Genomic DNA, 24,268 nt, shown 5'->3' on the forward strand with positions numbered 1-24,268 from the left:
GGGGAGAAAGGGATTATCCTGCTAAAGCAAGGCTGACTCCGAACCCGTAAGGCTTTTACTTTCACTACTTGTACAGCCTTCCCACTCCTCAGTGCTGACAAGCTGATAGTTGGCAGTGCCAACAGCAGTGATGGCTGCATACAGAAGCCCTGGCCGAACGCCATCAACTTCTCCGGAATCAAGTGCAGAAGAATGGGAGGAGGATCTCTCCCAATCAGGAAGCTGATTTATCTCAGAGCTTTAAGAAAGTGCTAGGGGACTCGCTGACTCAAGCAGTCTCGCTAGGAGTACAGCCTATAACACAAAGGCTCGAAATTTTGGAGGCGATGATGGCAGAAAGACAGAAGCAGGTAACTCCCAAGAAAAGGCGGGCAGAGAGCCCAGAGGCAGGGTCGTCAGCCAGACACCCCGCAGACGGGGTTGAACCAAAGGGGCGTAAGGTAGCTCGGAAGAGCAAACACTCTTTGACCCCCCCCCGAACACAAATGAAAGGGAGGATGCTGCTCCCCAAGATGTAAGCGACCCCGCTGCTAGGCTAAAAAGAGCCTTCCTGGAGAAACAGAGAGCCAGGACAGACCCCCCTACCTCGGGGGTGAATAATTTAGGGGATGATGACGAGGGCTACTCGCCCGATGATGAGGGGGAAGGAGACGAAGACACCTCACGACACTTCGAAGACAATGTCGACCCTCAAGATATGGAGAACACCGGTGACATGTTCGATCCAGAGACTATCAGACACCCAAAATCTTCAGAATGGGTGCCTTCACCCAGGGTGTCAGCGTACATATCCCAACACATAAGAAAGCCGCTGGACAGAGAGGTGCGTTCACGCATGAAGTCAGAGTGCCCCAGGCCAGTGTTACCAGGGAAGCTGGCGGAAACTCCAGACCTAGATCCCAAGATGGTCACGTTCGTGACTAAGTCAGCGTGTGATATTAGGAAAGGAATTGACCGCGCCTGGAGAGGATGCCAGGACAAGCTGTTGGACATAGCAGGCCCACTCGCAAAAATAATGGACTTGGCTGAAAAGGCGAAGGACACCGAGATGCTGGTAGACCCCCTCGCTTTAGGAAACTGGGCCCAGAGGGCAGTGTGTCTTCTGGGAAATGCTAATTGCGCACTTTCGTCAGAAAGGAGGAGAGGAGTCTTATTGAAGATTGACGAATTAAGCGATCTAGCCTCTTATGAGGCAGGGGAAAATGCCAAAGGCCTTTGTTTGGCAAAGCTTTTGCTAAGGAGATGGCCCAGTTTGTGGGCACATACTCTGCATTAGAGGGAGCTCAGAGCTCAATAAAGAAAATCTTCCCGGGACGTGTTTTTTCCGAGACCGGACGACACAGGGGCCGAACGTCCGGTCGCTACAACTACCAGCGCAGGCCCCAGGGACAACGAGCCCAATACTGGGAAGGGAAACCTCAAGATACCTTCTTCCCGTCCATATCCAGATTTCCGAGAGGTCAGAGAGGGAGAGGATCTTATCGACAACCCAGTGCCGCTGCCGGTGAGTACAACAAGTATAAGAGTAGGAGGGAGAACTCTCCAATTTTTGAGCGAATGGTGAGCGTTGTCGCGCGATGCATGGGTGATACAAGCAGTAGCAGGGCTGCGGCTGGAGTTTGTAGGAAACCCCATACAGAGAGTAGAACCTTCCCCCATATGTATGGCAAGCGAGGAGTTAGAGTTGTTGCACAACGAGCTCTTCAGTCTACTAAACGAAGGAGCTGGAGAGCGAGATATGCAAGAGGAGCCAGGTTTCCTCAGCAACATGTTTCTGGTCCACAGCGGAGACAAGACTCGGCCAGTCATAAACTTGAAGAGTTTAAACGCATGGCTCGAGTACAATCATTTCAAGATGGAAGGCATTCACCTTCTGCGCGATCTCCTCTGCCAAGAAGACTACTTAGCGCACCTGGATCTCAAGGACTCTTATCTTACAATTCCGATAGCTCAGGAATTTCGAAAGTATCTGCGCTTTCGGTGGAAAGACCAAATTTGGCGTTTCTCTTGTCTCCCATTTGGGTTGGCGTCCGCCCCATGGGCCTTCACCAAGGTGATGAAACCGGTGGCAGCCGCCATAAGAGAGAGAGAGAGAGAGAGAGAGAGAGAGAGGGATACGTATTATCATATACCTAGACGATATTCTCGTACTAGCCGCAGACAAAGGTACTCTCATCAAGAATGTACAATGGATCTGCGCGCTGTTGGCCTCTCTAGGGTTCTTAGTAAATTGGGACAAGTCACAACTAAGGCCAGTTCAGAGACTGGAATTTCTGGACTTCACCATAGACACAGTGAAAGCGACCCTCGAGCTGCCTCATCACAAAGTGAGAGCGATAAAGAAAGAGCTCAAAGTAGTGATAATGAAGAAAGTTATTTCGCTTCGATGTCTAGCCAGAGTAGTGGGATTGTTAGCCGCCTCGATTCAGGCGATATTTCCAGGCCCACTCCACTACCGGGCTCTTCAACGTCTCAAGATCAGGCATCTACAAGGGGGCGTAGGGTATCACCAACTGGTGACCTTGGACAGCGAAGCGCTCACCGAGCTTCACTGGTGGCTTCAGAATATGGAGGCGTGGAATGGCCGAGCCATTTTCGGAGACGCGCCAGAGTTAGTTATAGCAAGCAGGTCAGGCTGGGGAGCCAGATGCGAGCACATAGAAACAGGAGGAAAATGGTCGGATCAAGAGTAGCAGCTGCACATAAATTGCCTCGAGCTGTTAGCAGGTTCATTTGCAGTGTGAGCCTTCAAGAAGGGCAAAGCAATGTGTTGTGTCCTGCTCAAGATGGACAATATCTCCGCAGTTCGCTACATAAACAAGCTGGGAGGGACAAAGTCCAAGCTACTAGCAGAATTAGCGAAAGATTTCTGGCATTACTGCCTGGAACATCATATTGCAGTCACAGTGGAATATTTGCCAGTAGCTGTCAACGAGGTAGCGGATTGGAATTCGAGGTATCTGATAGATTCAAGGGATTGGAAACTTCACCCACGAGTTTTCAAGAAGCTGCAGAGGTGCTGGGGCCCAATACACATAGATCTGTTTGCGTCCAGACTGAACGCTCAAACGCAGACATACTTCAGTTGGAGGATAGACCCGGGAGCAGCGGGTATGGACACATTCCTACCGACTTGGCACGGAGCGCTTCATTACGCATTCCCGCCATTTGTCATGATCACGAGAGCGTTAGCGAAGGTTCGCAGAGATCGCGCCGAACTCGTGATGGTACTACTGCTCTGGAAATCCCAACCCTGGTTTCCAGTAGCGATGGAACTTTCTTTGGATTTTCCGAAGATAGTTCCGCATCAGCCGGACCGTCTACTAGGACCGTCCGGCCAGAGCCATCCCCCGATAGCAACAGGCAAGCTGCAGTTGCTGGCATGCAGGATTTCAGGAGAAAGTGGGAATTGCTAAGAATTTCGCGAATCGCTGCAGACTGCATCAAAGATCCCTGGGTGCCTCCCACCATTAGGAGCTATAGCACTGCATGGAAAGCCTGGGCGCGATGGTGCACAGACCAGTGTCTGGATTCCGTTTCAGCCCCTTTAGTGCAAGTTCTTAATTTTCTGGCGACTAAATTTCAAGAAGGAGGAGCTTTCAGAACGATAGGTGTTTATAGATCAGCGATCTCAGCGGGACACGATAAAATAGAAGGGATCGCAGTAGGCGAGCACCCAGCAGTCCTGAGGCTTCTCAAAGGAATAGAAATAAGAAAGCCCACAGAACCGAAGTACGCGGTCTTATGAGAAGATCTTTCCCGCTCGCAGTTATCAGGTAAACTGGCAATGTTATTGTGCCTTACATCATGCCGCAGAGTATCGGACGTAAAGGCCTTGGAAATCGATAGGAAAATCTTCTATCCAGAAGGGGTAGCTTTTCACATAGCGAAAAGAACAAAGACTGGATTGCGAGTGATTTCATACCCTTACTTCACAGAAAATGAAAAGCTATGCGTTGCTCAGTGCATCAAGGATTATGAAGTCTCCACAGAGCACCTTAGGCTGCGAGGGGTTTCCCAATTGCTTATAGCGCGCAGAAAACCTTATCACGCAGTTGCAGCGGCTACTATCACTAGATGGGTGTGCAAGGTCATGCAATGGGCTGGAATTGATCTGTCAATATTTGGGGCACATTCTGCGAGGGGTGCGATGGCTTCTAAAGCATTTACAGCTGGGGTATCTCTTCAGGACATTATGAAATCGGCGGATTGGTCTTCAGAGTCGACCTTTAAAACCTTTTACTTCAAGCCTGTCTCTAATATTACTAATGCAGTGGTGGCAAGCTTTGAACAAGCATAGTGCGAGCCTCCTGTCTTGTCATAGAATAAAGATTGCCCACGCTAACAGCTCAGGAAGTCTTCATTCTATTAAAGACAAGGAGGCGAGCATTATATCCCACCCAAATGTACTTTTGATGCTCAGATGTTGTTGGCCCGCCCTCATTAAGTATTTTCCATTTCTCGTAGGCAGTGCTCCAGATAAGATTTTGAGGTGGGAGTATTTTTCGCATGATTTTTGAAATTAGAGAGTAAATGCAATTTCAAGAGAGTAAAAATGAGTTTTCTCCTCTGCAAGAGAGTAAAACGTATCCAACATATACACCCAGTGCATATGTAAAATCAGACCCGTAGACAAAAAGAATTGTAGCTCAAAGTTGTCTGGCTTGCCTTTAACCATTTTATTACACGTGCGGAAAATATTCTGCCATGAAATAACTTGTAAGTACAAGTGCACACATTCAGGGGTGCACCTGGGGTACAATGTAGACTGGGCTAACCCTTCAAATATTGGGAGAAGCACTAACTTCAGAGACGGTGGAGGGGTGGCAAACTTACTTGTGTAAGGGCATTTAACTTCTTACTTGTAATTAGACTATTCTAGTGCAGCTTCAATGTTACAATCAGTTAACTCTCTCTTTTAAGTCTGAAACACCCACTTCTTGCAGATCCTGAAGGTCCTAGAAAGTGTCCAAATGGCAGATGGTGTGCAATGAAAGACTCAATATCATAGCATAACGGGGACATTGCAGAGTGGGGGGCAGTACTCTGGACGGCCCAAACCACTTCAGTTGCTGGGAGCAACAGGGGAGAAAATGTAATGTTGGTTCTACCACAGTCTGCTATACTAGAATTTCTGGTGCACTGACTGGCTGGTGGGACTGTCTGCCTGTCAAATCCAGTGTTACGAGATTGGAGGCGGGCCAGTGCAGCAATAATGCATTTCTTTTTTTGTATTAGCTTATAAAAACCTTTAAAATAATGCATTTCCATGCGGCAGTATTGGAGCTACTAGCAGAGGAGCACCCGCGTACACCAATGTGGCCCTACACTTATTAAAACTGTCCTATTGTAGTAAGGGTGTACACGTAATCATTCATAAGCTCTCCATTTTTTGCAGTTGAAGTTAGAGTGAGATTACAATATTTGCCCAGGATCACACACTTACGCTAAACAGCGAAGCAGGGATTTTCAATTTGGGCATGGCCACTTTCTTCCATTCCATACTTACAAATATTTAAGTTTTAGGTGTCAAGACCTACAAAAATACTGTCCTATAGAGTTTACTTGCAAAATACCCAAATTGCATAGTAAAGCATCATGACAACATGTAAATCCTTATAGCACCATGTTGGGGCAAAATAATATCACTGTACCTTTATTTTCCACATCCTGAATGGAAATCGATATGATGCAAAAGAAAAATATCCTGATTTAGCCACTTTATTTTCAGCGCTATAAAAACACACCAAAAAATAAGTTGTGCGCATGACACACGGTAACGGGGGGCATGGGGACACAGAGACAGTCAAGGGGGGGGGATATGACACGGTAACGGGGGCATGGGGGCAGAGGCAGTCGCGGGGGAGGGCAGGCATGACACGTAACGGGGAGGGCAAGAGGGCACAGAGACAGTCACGGGGGTCGGGGGTGCATGATACGGTAATGGGGGCAAGGGGGCACAGAGAGTCACGGGGGGTGGAGGGAGGGGAGGCATGACACGGTAACGGGGGCATGGGGGCACAGAGACAGTCACGGGGGAGGGAGAGGAGGCATGACACGGTAATGGGGGTTATGGGGGCAACAGTGAGTCACAGGGCGGGGGGGGCGGGCTATTCTGCTGATGACAAAGAAAACTTGTTTCCCAGAGTCACAGCCCCCCCCCCGGGCAGTTGGTTGATCATCCGACCCGAGCAGATGGATTTGCTTTGGAAGAAACAAAATACTTTGAACTGGTTTCAATTGCGGTTTTATTTCTCTCTGACAGCCCGGACCAAGCGAGATTCGATCAGATAGCGGTCCGGGCTGTCAGGCAGAAAATAAAAATGACATTGAAAAGCGCCTGCAGCAGAAGGGCGGGTTGCTTACCTGGCTGGTGTCACCGCGTTTGTGGCCTCCTCTCTCAGCTTACTCTACAAATGAAAAAACGTAGCAGAAGGACATGTGCGTTTCTGGAAAGGTCGTCCAGGGCCGAGGGGGTGGGTTGAGCCCTGGATTAAGATACATGTCTCAGAGAGACTGACAAGGGAAGGGCCTGCCTGCCTCAAGGCAAGAGCTTGCTACAGTGCCATCTAGTGGTGGAAAGTATGCTCTTTTTAATTAATAAACACAGCGTACATGGTACGCAGTACAAACAGAAATCATCCGTATTTCCCATAATTAGATGCATAAATAAGCACGATACGCACCTTATCTAAAGGACTGCTCGTAGGAGAAGATCAGAAAGCGACTTGACGCCATACACAGATCAAAGATGTTAAGAAGTTTGTTCAAGTTGGTCCGGAGGACCAAGCAAGTTACTGTTGAGCAGTCAGTTCCGGTTTTTCCTCCAGGGTCACAGTTGATCAAATAGAGGACAGTTCTGAGTTCAATACATAATGGAGTGGAAAAAGAAAGAGGCAGAGGACTATCATGGCGGGTTCTTATACTGCGACCTGCTCCCGGATAGGTGGATCAGGAGAGGTCAAGACTACTAAGCCCCGGAGGATCATGGGGGAGGTAGTGCAGAAAAGAACAGCGACTTTAGAACTTTTTAAAACCTCTCATATTTGGTATTTTTTACATAAGGAAGGAAAAAAAGAGCAAATGTTACGGTTTTAAATGTTTTGTTGAAAATGCTGAATGGCAGTAATTAAAGAGAGTAAAGCATAATGCTCGCCTCCTTGTCTTTAATAGAATGAAGACTTCCTGAGCTGTTAGCGTGGGCAATCTTTATTCCTACTTTAAAAGTAAAAGTAGGACATTGGTGCCATGATCAATGGAAAACAGGAGTTATCAGTGAGCGTCTCCACTGGATTATACAAATGGGCGGAAAACACCTTGCCACTGCAAAATCTGCACGTTTTCAAGATGTTTACTACTAATCAACTCACACTAAAGCTAAAAGTGAGAAGTGCGGGTGCAGTTTGGTGACGGCTTCAATGTGTTATCCATGGCGTGTGACATTTTACTGTATCCTGTAGGGTACAATGATGACTGAGCTCCATACATTCTTTGTGCGTTTTATAAAGTGCACTTCTATTTACACAACCTCATAGCACTGTGTTCTAGACAGCAGCCCAACAAGGTCTCCAAAGAGGAAACACAACAGCAGCTGGCTGGGCTGTGTGAGGTGTAGGCATATCTTTCCTGAGTCCCAATGCACAAGGAGATTAGTCTTGTGGCAAACCTGGCTAAATGAGTGGCGAAACAGGGGTTATTATGAGAGCCAGCATGTGATAAATGCAAAACAAGAAAAAATGTGTGAAACAGACAAGCATTTAAGAAGCATTCCGAGCCAAGTTCCAAACTATGCATGGCAGCACACTGTGGTTTTAGGGTAGATAGCCTCTTTCCAATCAAGCCTCTGAGTCTCTTCTGAGGGTCAGCAACACTGTGATCCCAATGCCTATCTGGAATCTACAGGCAGGTTAGGCATCACTAAAACTATGCTTTGGTTTGATTCCTGACCTAACTTTCTGGAGAAGAGTAAAGCCTTCTGCTGAGCAATTCCAAAGACTATCAGTGCTGAGAGACTATGGGCCTCATTACAACTTTTCCGGTCCGGACTGCAGTGAATCTGCGGCGGCGGTAATAAAGTTTCCGCGTCCGAAAGGTTGCTGAAAGTCCGGCCGATTACGTGCTGTCGGTCGCAGGCACCACACGGACGCGGAAACGGTGTAACCGCCGCCACGGAAATGGACATAGCGGCGCCACAAGTAGCGTAAAAACCGTGTCTGCCACCGTCGCCACGGACACAGAACCGGAAATACCATGATCGCCAAAACAGGAAACAGGGAGGCGGCCATCATATAAAGCACAATCCATTGCCATCCAGAGTCAGCACAAGCAGAATCCACACTGTGAGAAGCCACCAGCATGTCTGCCAGGATTCCAGCCCAGAGGCAGCGCAAACAACGCTTTAGTGAGGCGGAGCTAACTGTTCTTGTCGAGCACATAGTGCAGCATGCTGAGGTGCTGTTCAGTGCCGATCAACGGCGTGCTACACAGCAGCGCAGGAAGGAAGTGTGGGCGGAAGCAGCACACAAGTGCACCGCTGTGGGCTGAGGGTGCTGAACCTGATCTCCACACCGCCAACGCAGCAGTGGGACAGGTGGAGGACCCCCTTCCCCACTGAGGCTGCAAACATGAGAGGAGCGCTGCAGCAGTGTCCTCCACCTTGAGGGCATCCATGGGATCGGGGATGCCGAGGCAGGAGTGAGCCCACCTGCAGATGCTGGTAAATGCGCAAATATGAATGCCATATGAGTACATGTTGAGGCCAGGAGTAGACCAAAGGACCCAATAAGAACCCCCCCCCCCCCCAGGCAGTGCATGAGTGGGCCAAAGGACCCATTAACAACCCCCCCCCCAGGCAGTGCATGAGTGGGCCAAAGGACCCATTAACAACCCCCACCCCCAGGCAGTGCATGAGTGGGACATAGGACCCATTATCAACCCCCCCCCACCCCCCGGGCAGTGCATGAGTGGGCCAAAGTACCCATTAACAACCCCAGATGGTGAAGAACCATATCACTACAATGCATGTCCAGCGACAAGCATATGCATGTAAATGCTACTTTTAAATGATCAACCTGTATGATGCATGTGATGCACCCATCAGGGACCACCACACAACTAATTGAATGCCCTCTGTGTACCCACAGCCGTTATCAAGTGACAGTGATACCGCACAACAGCCCAGGCAACCAGCTCCTGCACGTGTGCAAGCCAGCGCCCCTGCCCAGGAGGATGCTGCCAGCAGTTCTGCATCTCTGCCCCCAGTAGCATCTACTACACATGTGCCGGCCACCATCACCAACATCTCCACGCTGCCTGATGCAACACCGGTGCCACAGGCACCCATCATGCCCATACAACCCTCCACAGAAAGCATCTGCACTGCAGAGGAGGCAGCATGTAGCGACAACAGTGCCCCGGCACTGCAGTCTGATACAGGGCCACAGGGGGAGGTGCCCACCCTGGATGACTTGGCATCATTCCATGAGCTGCAGTTCAGCCCCACATCAATCCACAGTCCAATGAGGTCACCTACCCCCTCAATGGCAGAGCTCAATTCTCGCATGCAGCGGTTGGAGGAGCAGCAGGCTACCCTCACCCAGTTGGTGTAAAGGCAGCTTGAGGAATCCAGGCTGCAGAGGGAGTGCTACAGCACATCTGTACGTCACCTCTCAAGGTCCATTGGACACTTTGCCAGCACAATAGTGATCCTTGCACGCCATGTGCGGGAGGGCAATGACAACACTTCGAGGATTCTTGTGCCCATGTTCATCAGCCAACAGGCATATCTTGCACATTTGCCACCAATCCCAGCTTCAGTGCCATCCACGACATCCACCCCATCCAGCTCCACCTCTGCCAGTCCACGGAGGCACTCGAGTCGGCTAACAGGGCCCTCGGGCAAGGATGCACATGCGCCAAAGCGCACACGGAAATGATGGCATGTGTGTCAGGCACTGCAGGACACATGGGGACTAGAAGGGTGTGAGGGGGTGGGTACGTTTGGGTGGTGGGGGAGGTCCATTAGGGGGTTTGTGTATTGGGGCCTGGTTGGGGGTGGGTACGTTTGGGTGGTGGGGGAGGTCCATTAGGGGGTTTGTGTATTGGGGCCTGGTTGGGGGTGGGTACGTTTGGGTGGTGGGTGGGCACGGGTGTACAGCTTCCCTAACCATTGCACCTCCACCCCTGTTGTGATTTCATGAATATATCATAATTTGAAAAAAACACAAACATGAATGGACATCCATCATTTCATTTGCAGTTCAACAATTTATTTACTGTCATCACCATATCCATGCAATGCTGTGAATGTGCAGTCTCTCAAAAGTAAATGCGAATCAGTGCATCCTGTGTTCCTTGTCCATCTAGTGGACCCCCAGGAGGAGGTTGAGCCTCCCCACCCCCATCTTCATCTTCATCTTCATCATCTGCGTCTGGGGGCATCGGAACGTTCCTGCGCAGGCACAGATTGTGCAGCATGGCACACACAAGTGTAATTTTACCCGTCTTCACTGGGCTGTACAGCAGTGAGCCGCCAGATCTGCTCAAACAGCGAAACCAGGCCTTCAGTAGTCCAAATGTCCTCTCAATCATGACACATGTGCGGACGTGTGCCCTGTTGTACGCCTCTTCATGCCTGTTCCTTGGCCTCCGTACAGGCGTCATCAGCCATGGCGTGAGTGCATATCCAGCATCAACTACTTGGGATGTAGATGTGGGGGACATGTCAGTGTTTGTTGTATCATGTCTTCATCAGATGCAGTGCAATCTTGAGTCATTGTTCATTCATGCAAATGTGGCATGCAGTGGTTGGACCGGTGGGTGTTACCGTTCTTTGGTCATTGTAGTGGACGTTGGCAACTGGACAATGACCAATGCATTGGTGTGCGTTCGGGTGACATTGGCTTGTAAGTATGGCATTGTGAAGTGATGTGCACACATGGCAGAGTCAGTCCACTGTGATGATGTAGTCGATGCAGGATGTCTCATGTACATTGGGAGGGCAGTGCTGCATATTGTGGGTGGGGGTATGCAGTGGCTCCAGGTGTATGTGCCAGCGGCAGTATTGGCTGTGTGTGCCATGTGGCAGGGTGTGTACGGGGACACTGTGGCAACCTGTCTTGTGTTGCTTTGTGATGTTTGGTTGTGTTGTCTATTCAGTTAATGGGCGGGGGGTGATGCATGTGCAGTCGCAGCAGCACACTCACATTGCCCATTGCCCTGGACACACACACACACCCCTACCACAGGACCGGTGCATTGGCAGCTGTACTCACCCAATAGCCATGTGCTTTGACAACATAGTGTTCCATGTACCCTGGCAATGTGGAATTCCGCAGTACCATTGAGTCATGCGTTGAACCCTGGAAACGTGCGCAACAATGTGTTATCACTTGTGTGGCATCACATACCATCTGTACATTCAGTGAGTGGTACTGTTTCCTATTGCGGAACACCATCTCGATTGCACGTGGTACTGTCAGCTCGATGTGGGTGCAGTCTACTGCACCTATGCAATTTGGCATACCTGCAATGGCATGGAAGCCCAACTTGGTGGCAATGACCTGGGGGAGGGTACGGGGTAGGGCAATCTGTTCAGACACATGGCACAACAGGGCATCCAGTACCTGTACCAGGATTTTGGAGAAACAGGGTTGTGATCGGCTGTGCAGCTCACCAAGTGTGTGTTGATAGTTACCGGTGCCAAGAAAATGCAGTACAAACACAACCTTCAGGAAGGGGGGGGGTGGCGGTGGGGGTGTCTATGTGGCTGCTGATGTTGTCCTCAATCATGGCAGTGGTGTACAGGATTGTTGGACGGTCCAGCCGGTATAGTGTGTGGATCTGTCCTGGGCTAAGGTTCCAGGGTGAGGCCCTGATGCGTGGTATTGCAGGCTGCCTGCGGGGTGGTGCTGGCTGGACAATGGGGTTTGCCATGGGTACAGGGTTAGCTGGTTGCCACCTGCGCCTCCTACGCCTCCACCTGCGCCTCCTACGCCTCCACCTCCTCCTCCTCCTCCTCTGCACCATTACTGCCATCATGTGCAGTGCTGCCTGTTGGTCGAGTAGGCCCAGTCCCAATGCTACTAGAGCTGCTGCCTGCATGGCTCTGTTTTGAGTTGGCCTGGGTGTGGTCCTTTTGTAGGCTCCCAGTGGCCTGCTGGGTCCAGCTGGGCTGATTTGGTGCACCTGTGCCCTGATTCAGGTCACCAGGCACTGTTTAACGTCTTGTTCACGGTGGCGGCGGTACCGCCACCGTGGTCACGGTTTTAGTGCCATTTTTCTGGCGGTGTTTCAATTTCTGTGCTACTTGTGAAGCTCGCTGTGTTTAGTATTGCCGGTAATGGAGGGGTTTCCGTGCAGGCGGAGTTTACGGGTGCATAAACTCCGCGGTGGCGGTTTATGGTGGTGCTTTTTCCTGGTCCGCAGGTCATGATTGAACGGACGCAGAAACGGTGCCGGTATGGTTATACCGGCAGCGTTAAGTCCGGACCGGAGTAGTTGTAATGAGGCCCTATACCTCTCTTTATGAAGTTCTTGTATTTTTTTAACTGCATACATCACCATAAAGTGAAGTGTGGTTAGGATACTTTGTATCCCTAAAAAACATTCTTTTGTAACTTTTGGGTTCCAAATACAATGTATCCAGGGATGGCTGAAGGCAGCAGATATTTTTTATTGTGCAGTTTCCTTGAAGTAAAATTGAACAACACATACAGGGAGTATCACAGACTGTGGCGCGGACAGGGAGCTAAGGGCGATGGGCGGGGGGAGGGGGGCGGCGGGTTTAGGCATGGGGATTTATGTATAGGACGTTTTTTAGAGTCGGGAACGGGGGGGCGGGTCAATAGCCTGCGGGTGGCAGCGGTGTCCCCCATATAACAATCGGAGTATTGCAAGAAAGAAAGAGGATTTCACCCATATTACGAGAAGCCAGGGAAGAAGGCACTTGAGGGATTGAGGTTTGTCTGCGGCACCAAAACTGGGCTCAGGTAACCATCATAGATTCAGATATTTTACTACAGTGTTTGATACGTTTGTTTGTTTATTTATTTCTAATGCGCACCAAACCCAGAGGAAACAGGGTGCAGCAGTAGGGAAATACAAAGCTTACTAGGTTACAGATAGGTCATATTATTACAGGCAAACAGAATGTACAATATAATTACAAGTATGAATACAGAGAAAAAATATGGACAAATGTACAGGTTATAAACAAAGTAGAGTCCAGGGAAACCGTATATCAGCAGGTGAGCTAGGCAAACTAATGGTCAGTAGAGTTGAGCAGGTTAATCTAGTTCTTTCTGAAGTGTAGATAAGGTTCATCTGCTCTGAGCTCATGTGGCAAAGAGTTCCAGAGTTTAGCAGCCTTCACAGGGAAGCTGTTACTGCAGATCTTGGTAAGTCTAAATCTAGGTACCTCAAGGGAGTTGGTATTACCGACTCTGGTCTGTCTGAGGGATGTTTTTCTATTTAATCTGTCTGAAAGGTAGCTGGTGGCAGCATTATTTAATGCTTTGTGGGTCAAGGAGACAGTTTTTAGCAAGATTTTATTGTGTGTAGAGAGCCATTTATACTGTCGTCCACTAGCGGAGATATGTTCTCTTGTGTTAATGCCTAGTGCTGCTCTTAAGGCATTATTGTGAAGAGTTTGTAGCCTCTGTATAATAGCTTTATTGGCGCCACTATATGGAGCATTGCAATAATCTAGACTCAAGAGTACTAATGATCTGGCCAGATCATGCAGCTGCCATTTGAGAGGAATGGTTTACCTGCCCTGATAAGCTTACAAGTGTATGCAGTGGTGGAAGCCAGTGATTTCACTTGTTTGTCAAAGAACATGGTCGGATCAAGGTAAAAGCCAAGAGTTTTTACTTCCTTGGTTACTTTGATGATATTTCCATCTATGGTAAATGAGGAATACGCATGGCCTAGTTTACTGATGTTAGAGTCGGTACCCAGGATTATCAGCTGTGTTTTATCATCATTCAGGCATAGTCCGTTTGTGGCCATCCATGCCTGGATGATGAGATATACCCTGTTCACCAGCGCCAAATCCTTGCCATAATCCCCAGTAAGAGGGAGGCAAATCTGTGTATCATCTGCATAGTTAGTGTAGGTGATCCCCAGAAGGTCCAGATCATCGAACAAATGTTTGGTGAATATGTTATACAGGGTGGGGGGAGACACAAGAGCCCTGGAGTACACCGCACATGATGGGGACAGGGTACGCTGCTGCCGATGGTGAGAAGACCCTCATGGTTCTCTCGCTCAGGAATGATCCGATCCATCTGATAGCTTCTGTAGAAAAGTGGGCTGCTACGTCCAAATGATTACAAAGGAATTTGTGATCCACAAGATCAAATGCAGCTGAGAGATCTAGTAGTAGGTGGAGGGCCGTTTTTCCCTTCTCTCAGCTCATCATTCTGTGTTTCTAAAAACGATAAGGGCAGTTTCAGTCCCATGTAGTGGGCAAAAGCCGGATTGGCTAGCTCCCACGAGTTTCTGCAGTTCTATGATGATTTTGGATCTGTGTATGTGCGACTTTGTCCAGTATTTTAAGTAGGAATGGTACTGTCGTGATAGGCGGTAATTGGTAGGAATAAGTGGGTCTAGGGTTTGTTTCTTTAGGAGTGCGAGTACCCATGATTGTTTTAGGTTGGAGGGGATGGTGCCAGAGGTGAAGGAGGCATTGATCAATTTAGATATGAATGGGGACAGGTCTCTGGCAGCGTCTTTTATAAATTCCAGCTGGGCAAAGGTCGCCTTTGCAATTAGATTTCAGAGAGAAGATAACTTTCTCTACCTCTAAGATGGAGGTTTTAGCGAATTGAAATCTAGTGGCCTGGGCATTATGTGTGGGACTGTAGATTCAGAGAGTTTTCTTTTTTGTTTATTTTATTTTGGAGTGTCTTTATTTTATTGGCTAGAGCATTTTGAATATGTGAACACCAAGTTTTGTTTTTGACGCAGATGTCGGGTATGGGAATCGGAGACTCTAGTTCTTTTAATATGGTGAATAGTTCCCTCATACTTGAATTGGATTTGGTGATGCGTTCATTATATGAGTTTTGTTTAGCCAGGCACATTTAATTCTTATATTGCATAGAGATTGTAGCTAGTCTGGCTTTATTTTCATTGGATGGGCATAGTCTCCAGGTAATTTCACATTTTCTTTTTAGGCGACGTAGGTCCTTTGTGGAGTGAACCACTTGTTTAGGTGGGCTTTAGGTTTACTTGGTCTAACTTTGAGTGGTGCCATCTTGTCCAATGTGGTGAGCATAATTTTGTTGTATTCATGGACCAGCGTATCAGGGTCTAAATGGTCAGGCAATGCGTTATGTGTAGGTAGAATGGCAGGGATCACTTTATCCACTGTAATATTCTTTTTATTTATAGTTGGGCAAGGTGGGACAGTTTGAGAGGCCACGGAGGTGATCTAGTTGTTGATAGCGTGAAGGACACAAGGGAGTGATCTGTCCACGCTAGCGGCGAAATGGAAGTGATGGTGGCAATACAATGATAGTCGGCTACCCAGTCTAAGGTTCTCCCTTTGATATGGGTAGGTTTGTCGATTTTTTGTGACAGACCTAATGCAGTAATAATGTTGGCTATTTCATGGGCATGCTTGTCTGCGGGGTCATTGAAACCTAATTTGAAGTCACCTAGTAGTAGTAATTTGGTGGATGTTTTGAGATTGTTGACTAGTATGCTATACATATCCTCCTCAAATGTCCCAAGGGGACCAGCTGGTCTGTAGATTAAATGGAATAGTAAGTGATTGGGAGTTAGTTAGAGGGAGTTTAGCAGTGAGGATTTCACATGATTGCAGAGTTTGGGTGGGGGGGCTAGTCTCAATGAGACGCTTGCTCTAGATATAATGGCGATACCTCCGCCTCGGGTTCCATCTCTATCTTGCCTTGCTATCGTATAGCTGTCTGGAACGGCTAGCATAAGCGAGGGTCCTGCGGCATTATGTAACCAGGACTCCGTTATGGCGAGGAAGTCCAAATTACTTTCCAGGATTAGGTCCGAGATATCCGTGGTGTGGTCAACAAACAATCTCACATTTAGGAGTGCTCCTTTAAGGGAGTATGCTTCCGTTTTGGCTGGGACCTGGATAGGAGTGAGTATGTACTTGTCAATTAGCTTGGGTTTAGGTGCCTTATGCTGGGCAGCACTGGCGTGAGAAGCAGACCCAGAGGTGGGTTGGTTGGAGTTAAGGGGCTTCACCCCAATGGGATAAGTTGTCCTCTTATTGATTGGGGGTAAAGATCTCGTAAGTGGTTCGCGTAATTTGGAGAGTCTAGTGCAGAGTTTAAGGTTTCTGTCAATAGTAGTGCAAGGGTGTGTTGCAAAGACTCCTATACCTGTAGTACAGAGGTAGTTTGGATAGGCAATACTGCTGTTATTGGCTGTCATTTTCGGCAGGATAGGTGAAATTTGACCAACCTCGTATGGAGGGAACCACATGTCAGAGGTACTGGTACTGGTTAGGAAGAGTGAAAAGGCCACTATTGCCATGTAAATAGTATATGGATGTATCATGTTTAGCTGGTAGTAATGTGAGGTAGCTATACGTCTCGACAGGGTCAAGGAGAGTGACGGGGGAGATGGATCAGATATCCTGGGCAATATAGGTACATACAACTGACTAGTAGGGGCGGTGAGGAAGATCAGGTGGGTGATGCTAAGCAAGTGGCAAGAGGATAGGGTGTGCAAAGACACACGTTCTCAGAAGGCAGTATGCGCACCAGCATGCAGGTGGGAACAATGCCATGTAAACACAGTTTAGATGTATAAACACAATGTAGGTATCTAATAGGTAGTAACATGTTTCTCAGAGGGCCATGTAAACACCATCAGGTCGGTGGAAGCAGTACAGTATAATCACAAATTAGAAGTCCAATCAGGCAATGCAAATGGGCCGTAGAGGCAGTAAGGTGGCAGGCAATACAAAGGCGGTGAGCGAGCAAACAGCGGCAGGTAGAACCAAGGCCATGTGATTGTAAGCCAAATATAGGAAGGACACAGTATGCAAAACAGCACTTTGGGACACAGAACACAATTGGGATAGCAGCGGTGGGCAGTGCACACAGGCATAAGTATACAGTAACAGTGTGTGCATAATTGATATTCAATCGGGAAACAGTACACTTGACACAGGTACCTATGGGCAATACGGTAGCAGTTACAATAGCTCACAGGGTCAGTGCACGCATTAGATGACTGGTGGGAGAGCGTTAGCAGCAACCAAGGACGAAGGGCAAGAAGTGCAGTCTAGGTTTACCCATGGTGCTATGCTCAAGTCGTCAGGCCGGGGGGGGGTGTGGTTATCTGGGTTATTTGGCGCTGGGTTGCATTAAAGATAAACAAGACGGTTAGGACTAGATTTGTACCGGCAACAAGTGGCACATCCAAACATGAGTAGAGCATGCATAACTTATAGTACAGGAGACAAATAGTGACAATCGATCCAAGGCAGTTAGGGATGACATTGTGTCCATGGGTTATTAGGAGGCTTTACAATTGGCTGTAATAGCCGTACGAGATGTAGTGATTTCAAAGTGTACTTAGTCACGTGAGGATCAATATGGGCTTCCTGAGTTCATTAGCAGCGCGTTGAGACAGAGGGTAGAACAGCAATGTAATGTTAGGTGTACAATGTTACCTTTAGATTGCGTGTTGAGGGAGACGGGCCACAATGACCAGGGGGTCTGGCAGATGGCATGAACGGCTGATGACAGTCTGGGGACAGGTGATGGCCTTGTTTCCCTGGGCCTTGGTGAGAATGGTCCGGCTTACACCTGCCGGCGTACGATAGGTGGAGGTAGTTGGCACGGTAGCCATTCGGTGCTCAGCAGTGTCTGCTGGGCCTGGGTAGGCATGGGAAGCCACAGCCAAACAATGGGCAGCCATGTTGAAGTATGCCGACTTCCTCATGGTGTATAATGGCGATTTAGGTAGAAGGTAGACCGTGATAGTAAGCACGGATTTACTACAACCTTGCAGATGATGGCGAAAATGCTATTTCTCGTACCAGACATCAAGGACGGCTCTCATTAAAAAAAAAGCGAAGGTCGAGCGGAGAAATTTCGTTTCTTTGCGCAATGACTTATGCGCTTACCGCAATTGTGAACTGTAAGGGGCGACTTCTTCTTGCCTGAACACTCCTCCTGCAGGGTCAGATAGAGCTCCTGCTCTACAGAAGGGTTGGACGAACTGCTCCTCAGGCTGAGGACAGGTGATGGCCTTGTTGCCCTGGGCCTTGGTGAGAATGGGCCGGCTTATGCATTTCACTCATGCTTATTTGCAATTACGCAAATGACTACCACTCCAAGATGGCAGTGCCAAAGGGTATTTGCCTGTCCTTTGGCTTTCTTCTGCCCCTTCAGAGCAGTAATTGCCATATGTAGGAAGCCCTTTTCCAGAAGGAAAAAAAAAGAAAGAACACACATACACACACCTTTGTAAACTCACTGGTCATGTGGCATGTGGGGGCAACTCCCCCACAGTAATGCTGTACACCATGCCTCAAAATGCTCAATTGCCAATAGCCATGGGCTAGTGATAATTTGTTTTTGCCGAGTATGCAAATGTGTTGAATTAGCCTAATAGCTTGCAACTTGAACATTTTGACCCCTGCAATACCCTGCCCCACTCATTGGAAGTGTTCCTTAATTTCAGTTAATTACATGGATCCTTTTCAGTTTGAGACGCTTGTTATATAAACCTTCACGCTCACCTCTATTCCAGGTCTTGTCTGGGTCCAGAAGGAGCGAAGTAAACCTTCTTGAGGCATGGAGTTACCCTGCACCTCTCAAATTCAAATCCCAGCAGGGCCAAATTAAACCTAGATCATTCTGTTGGAATTGAAATGATATTATGCCTCCTATCGCAGTATTTGAATGTGTATTGGCCTACGCCAAGTAGTCTAAAATATTATGAAAATAGACTCCGCGGTAAGGTCTTGACCTTAACGAAAAATTGTGTAGGTCGCCATCTTGGATTTAGCCGCCATTTTAGGTTCTCTTGTAATGTGGAAGTCACCCTGAACATCAAAATGGAGGCCGAATGACATTCTGAGTGAGATTCTGGCCGTTGTGACCTTCGCACACATGAATAAGTAATATGCCTGCAGGCCACTTGTCGGGGTCGCGAACTGAGACCTTGTCCTATCCCTGACCTATGTGTAAATGAACAACTGTATCAGCGGAACTGATCAAAATGCATACATTATGGGATTGACCTGGCAAGGAACCCTAGGCCTGGTCCCAAGAATGGTTAACCCGCAAGGGGGTTGGCCAGGGCTGAATAAAGAATATAAAAGCCCAAGTATTCCAATGTACGGTCTCTCTACTAATGCATCGAACCTTCGTTGAAGTTTGTTACGTTACTCTGAGAGCCGAATAGCTATCCGTTTGTCAATTGACTTTTTAGTAACTGTTGTAGCTTTTAAATAAAGCACTTTGTATGTCCTTTGTAACCTGTGTTGGTGTGTTTCCTTTGGGCTTCCCAGCCTCATATCAATTTTTATGTTTTCACAGTTGGCGCCCGAATAGGGACCCTCAAGATTGATGCCGGATCATTGAAGGTTGACGCAGACTATCGAACGGGGATCGGACGGTGTGATTCTGCGGGCGCGACCGAACGAGACGCGATACCTCGGCAGTGCTGCACGATCCGATCCTTGGACGATAGTCGTGTGGTCTGACACGGCATCTTGACGAGGGTCCATTTTTGAGGCGGGCAGATTTGTCGAAGCCACCAAACATAAGGTAAAATTTGTTAGGTAAGTTCTTTGATAAACCGTACGGTCCTCCTTAGGTTTGGTCAGGTGCAGTCGTGACCCGGCTCTTAATTTAACCCTGACAATTTGAATTTGGCGTATTGTATCTGCAGACACAATTATTGACCAGGTAACACCAATTTTTTGTGAAATGCCTGGAAAATTGTCTAGCTGCTTTAGGGCTCTGTTCGGCAGCGATCGACAATCTTTGGAATTTAGCCGCCCAGCACCACAGGAGGGGTCGTCGGCATGTACTATGTACTGCAAGTATGGCATTGGTAGTATAGTATTTAATGATATTTGGCACAGACAGACCAGGCATGCCGCCGAATTTCAGTGGCCAATCAACGGCAGTTTCGAGATCCCCCGTATTGAATACCTAGAATCAGTCTTGCTAAAAAAGAAGGCTAGACCTGCAGCCTTTGATGTTTTACAGAGTTGGAAAAAAGAAGCGTTACAGCAGCTTAAAAGTAGGGACAAACATGCACGCAGTCATAAAACAAACGCCGAAAAAGCGTTGTTATATGATAAAGAAAAACATTTAGAATCAGTTAAAAATATGGATAGGGCTTTTTCACTTGGAATCCAGAAAATGTACCCCTCTAAAGATTTCCATGCTTCCGAAGAATTTATTGAGAAATTGTTAAATGAACGCAGGCCTGGTGCCTCTGCGCCACCTCCGTATGTTCCTATTTTGGGCGCTCTGCCCATTCCAGCTCTTGTTCCTGCTGTTATTCCTGTTCCCCCTGTACAACCTATTGTTCCTAGTCCTCTAGTTGTTGTTCCTCCACCTATCGCACCAACCCTTCCTTCTGCACCGATAGTTGCACCTTTATTAAATTTACCTACACCTCCGCTTCCGAGTGGTCCCGTACTGACTGAAGTTGATCCAGGTGCAGGAGCAAAGATCGTCACTCGTAATACTGTTTCTGCAGGTAAGAAACAGGAATTGTTTGCATGGGCTAAGCACTGTATGGAGAAAGGTGATCAAGTTAATGTTTTTTCCACATTATCTAATTGGAATAGTTTTCCCTAGAAAAATGTTTTTATCGAAGGTTTGGGGACTCATTTATGTGTGATGTGGGGTAGATTACAAAAATCGGATCTTCCACAAGGAGTGAGAGATCTGAATGCTTTGGCACTTTCGAGGGACACAGAGCAGAAAGTATATGGGCATGTTGAAAAATTGTTTGAGTATAGGAAAGACTTTGAAAAGTCACGAGATGAGGATGACGAAGACGATAGAATATATGTACAGAAACGGTTCCTTCCGTGTCGTAGATCGGCACCTGAGGAAATACGAATTTGTACCAAAGATGCGATTCGATGGATCTCGGATTCATCGATTCCGCCAGATGAAGTATATGACACGTATAGTCAGTAAGCAGTAGAAATGCAAAGAAAGGTAATTCAGGTAATGGTACAGTACCTGCAAGAAGAATGTGTAAGAAAGAAGGTTAGTTGCCCCGTAGAATTATTGGGGATTTGTAAAAGGGCTTTTTCGCCCGACACTTCTTCAGCTGCCTTAGTGCTCGACCTGGCTCTGTTGCTTAGTAAGCGGCTGGAGGTACCTATATCTCAGTTGCCCATGAGAGAGGTTCCTCCGACCTTTGTCCCAAAAGTTGAGATTCCTGCCAACGCTGGGACTGGTGCCCCCGCTGTAGATATCCCTGCACATTACGTATCACAATTCGTTCACGTCCCGTTTTCACGACAGGAAGTGAACACAATTAGACAAACAGTCCCCGATATCAGGAAAAACCCGACAGGGTTTTACAAAGAAATTGAGTCTGTCTTGCAGTCCTCTGTGTTCACCTTGAGTGATATTGACTTGCTATTTCCTGTACTCCTACCCGTAGATGTATGGAAACAGGTTCAGACAATAGACGATGTGCCAGGGTTGGGAGATACGTGGGCTAATATGATTAGGATTGATGGGGAAAGACCAGCAGGTGAGAAACCACCACATGTAATACTTACTTTGCCTGATAGAATTGTCGCAAAATTAAAAACTATAATTCCAGAGAAAATAATTATTTGGGACAAGCTTACGGCCTGTGTTCAAGGGAAAATTGAAGGCGCCACCGAATTCTTTAACAGATTCGAGCAGGTATTTTCTGACTTCAGTGGGCAGGATTTGGGAACAGAGTCTGGGAAAAGGTTGTTTGTAGACAAATGTGTACGTGGATTGTTGCCTGACATCCAGTCACAGATTATGTCCGCTGAGAGCGCTTGGCAGGCAAAATCACAATCTGAGGTTTTGCACATGGCTCAGTATTATGATAACCGTGTTAATAATGAGAAGGACAAAATTGAAAAGAGGAAAGGAGATTTGAAAACCAAAGTATTATTACAACAAATTGTTAGAAACCCCAGAGGAGGCATGGCACAGACCAGAGGTCAGTATGGCCCAAAAGGAAATGCTCCTTTGGGTCCTGTGAATATTAATCAATGTGCTTATTGCCGCCAGGAAGGTCATTGGCGAGCACAGTGCCCCGTCCTTCGACAAAGGTCAAACAGTGCTTTGGGAGTATGGGTAGACGACCTAGGTGCCGCCCTGGAGCAGGGGGCCCTGATAGAGGTCCGTTTTTGCAAGATTCTCAGCAACATTTTCACGGGAAAATCAGACCTCGAGTGTGGACTCGAGGAACATATTTGATCACCCTTCTGCTGCCTACCTTTCTGAAGAGCTTCCTTCTGACGAGGCTCTATTTCATTAGGATTGCCCGAAGCAGGGTTTGGAACCTTCACCTATTCCTGTTAATCAGAAAGGCCCCTACGTTGAATTATTAGTAGGGAATAGGAAACACCAGTTTTTGATAGACACTGGAGCGCAGAAGTGCTCCATTGATCATTCCCGGGTTCCAAACATTCCACTGTCAGGGCAAACAAATGTTTCCGTAGGGTTTTCTGGTATACCAATTTTCTGTCCGGTTTCTTCACCGGTGTCTGTTTCTTTGGGCCCCTTTACGGACCGTTGCCCTTTTCTTCTCATTTCGAACTGTGGAGAGAATTTGCTGGGGTTGAATTTGTTAAAGAAATTGAACGCAGTAATTCATTGTTCTTCTGATGGAGTACGGCTGACGGTTTCGGCACAGCAACTTCCTAATTCTCAGTTCCTGATTCGACCTTTACCTCCTGAGTTTAGCATTGTCCCGGAATGTTTATGGGCGGTTGACGACAATGATGTCGGGGTATTACAGATTGAGCCCGTTAAAATAGTTTTGAAACATGGAGTGAAACTACCACGCATTCCGCAGTATAAAATATCAGTTGAGGGCGAGCGCGCTTTGAAATGCATTGTCTCCGATTTTGTGCATCGTGGGGCGATCGAGGAGATTACGGATAGTCTGTGTAACAGTCCGATCTTGCCTGTATATAAGAAAGGCGACAATGCAATTCCATACCGGTTCATAATTGATCTTCGTGCTATTAACAGAGTTGTCGCCCCACAATTTCCAATTGTGCCTGATGTGACGACGATTTTGACAATGATCCCTGCTACGGCTATGCACTTCAGCGTTGTGGATTTAAAAAACGCTTTCTTTAGTATTCCTATACATAAGGAAAGTAGATATTTGTTTGCGTTCGCCTTGGGGGGACGCTCATTTACATTTACAAGGGCACCTCAAGGGTATATTGAAAGTCCAAGCATTTATAGTAGAGCTTTGAAAGAGCAGCTCGACACCCTTGAATTGCCACCTACTTGTACGCTGCTTCAATATGTTGATGATTTGCTTTTGGCTGCAGACTCTGAGAGTGCTTGTAAAGAAGGCACTGTACTGTTGCTTGTTCATTTAGCTAAAAATGGTCATAAAGCTTTGCTCAAAAAATTTCAATATTGTTGTCAGGAGGTCGCCTATTTAGGCTACCTCCTGTCAAAGGAGGGGAGAAGATTGACACCTGAAAGAATAAAACACATTACTGGCATGTCTGTTCCAAATACACAGAAGGAAGTCAGAGCCTTAATAGGTATGGCTTCTTACTGTAGGTTGTGGATCCTGAACTTTCGCTAGTGATAAAACCGATGTTGGCTTTGACGAAGGGCATTTCTCTGCCACTGCCATGGAAATCGGAACATCAACAATCATTTGAGCTTCTTAAAACCGCGTTATGCTCTGCACCGGTTCTGGGTACTCCAAATTATGACAAGGCCTTTGTGTTGTTTGTGCATGAATGTGATGGATGTGCTTTGGCTGTGTTAACACAGGAACACGGAGGGAAGAATAGGCCGTGCGGCTACTACTCCTCCGCCCTTGATCCTGTCGCATGCGCTTTGCCAAGATGTTTGCGAACTGTCGCTGCTGCTGCCGCGTCTGTAAAACAGAGTGAGGGAATGGTCCTAGGCCATGATTTGATTTTGATGGTACCTCACTCTGTAGATATCCTATTGAATAAAACCCAAACGCAACACCTCACCTCTGCGCGGTTAACAAGGTATGAATTAATTCTGTTTGCCCCTTCAAATTAAGAGGTGTTGTG

At 47.6% G+C, this 24,268-nt stretch overlaps 1 protein-coding gene across 1 annotated transcript in view; it reads right to left on the minus strand.

The window, feature by feature from the left end:
- Positions 1-24,268, minus strand: part of CEP104 (centrosomal protein 104) — an 846,942-nt gene that overhangs the window by 687,907 nt on the left and 134,767 nt on the right. The window lies entirely within an intron of this gene.

The sequence above is a fragment of the Ambystoma mexicanum genome, chromosome 8 (genome assembly GCF_040938575.1).
Source record: "Ambystoma mexicanum isolate Mex_15411 chromosome 8, UKY_AmexF1_1, whole genome shotgun sequence".
NCBI lineage: Eukaryota > Metazoa > Chordata > Amphibia > Caudata > Ambystomatidae > Ambystoma > Ambystoma mexicanum.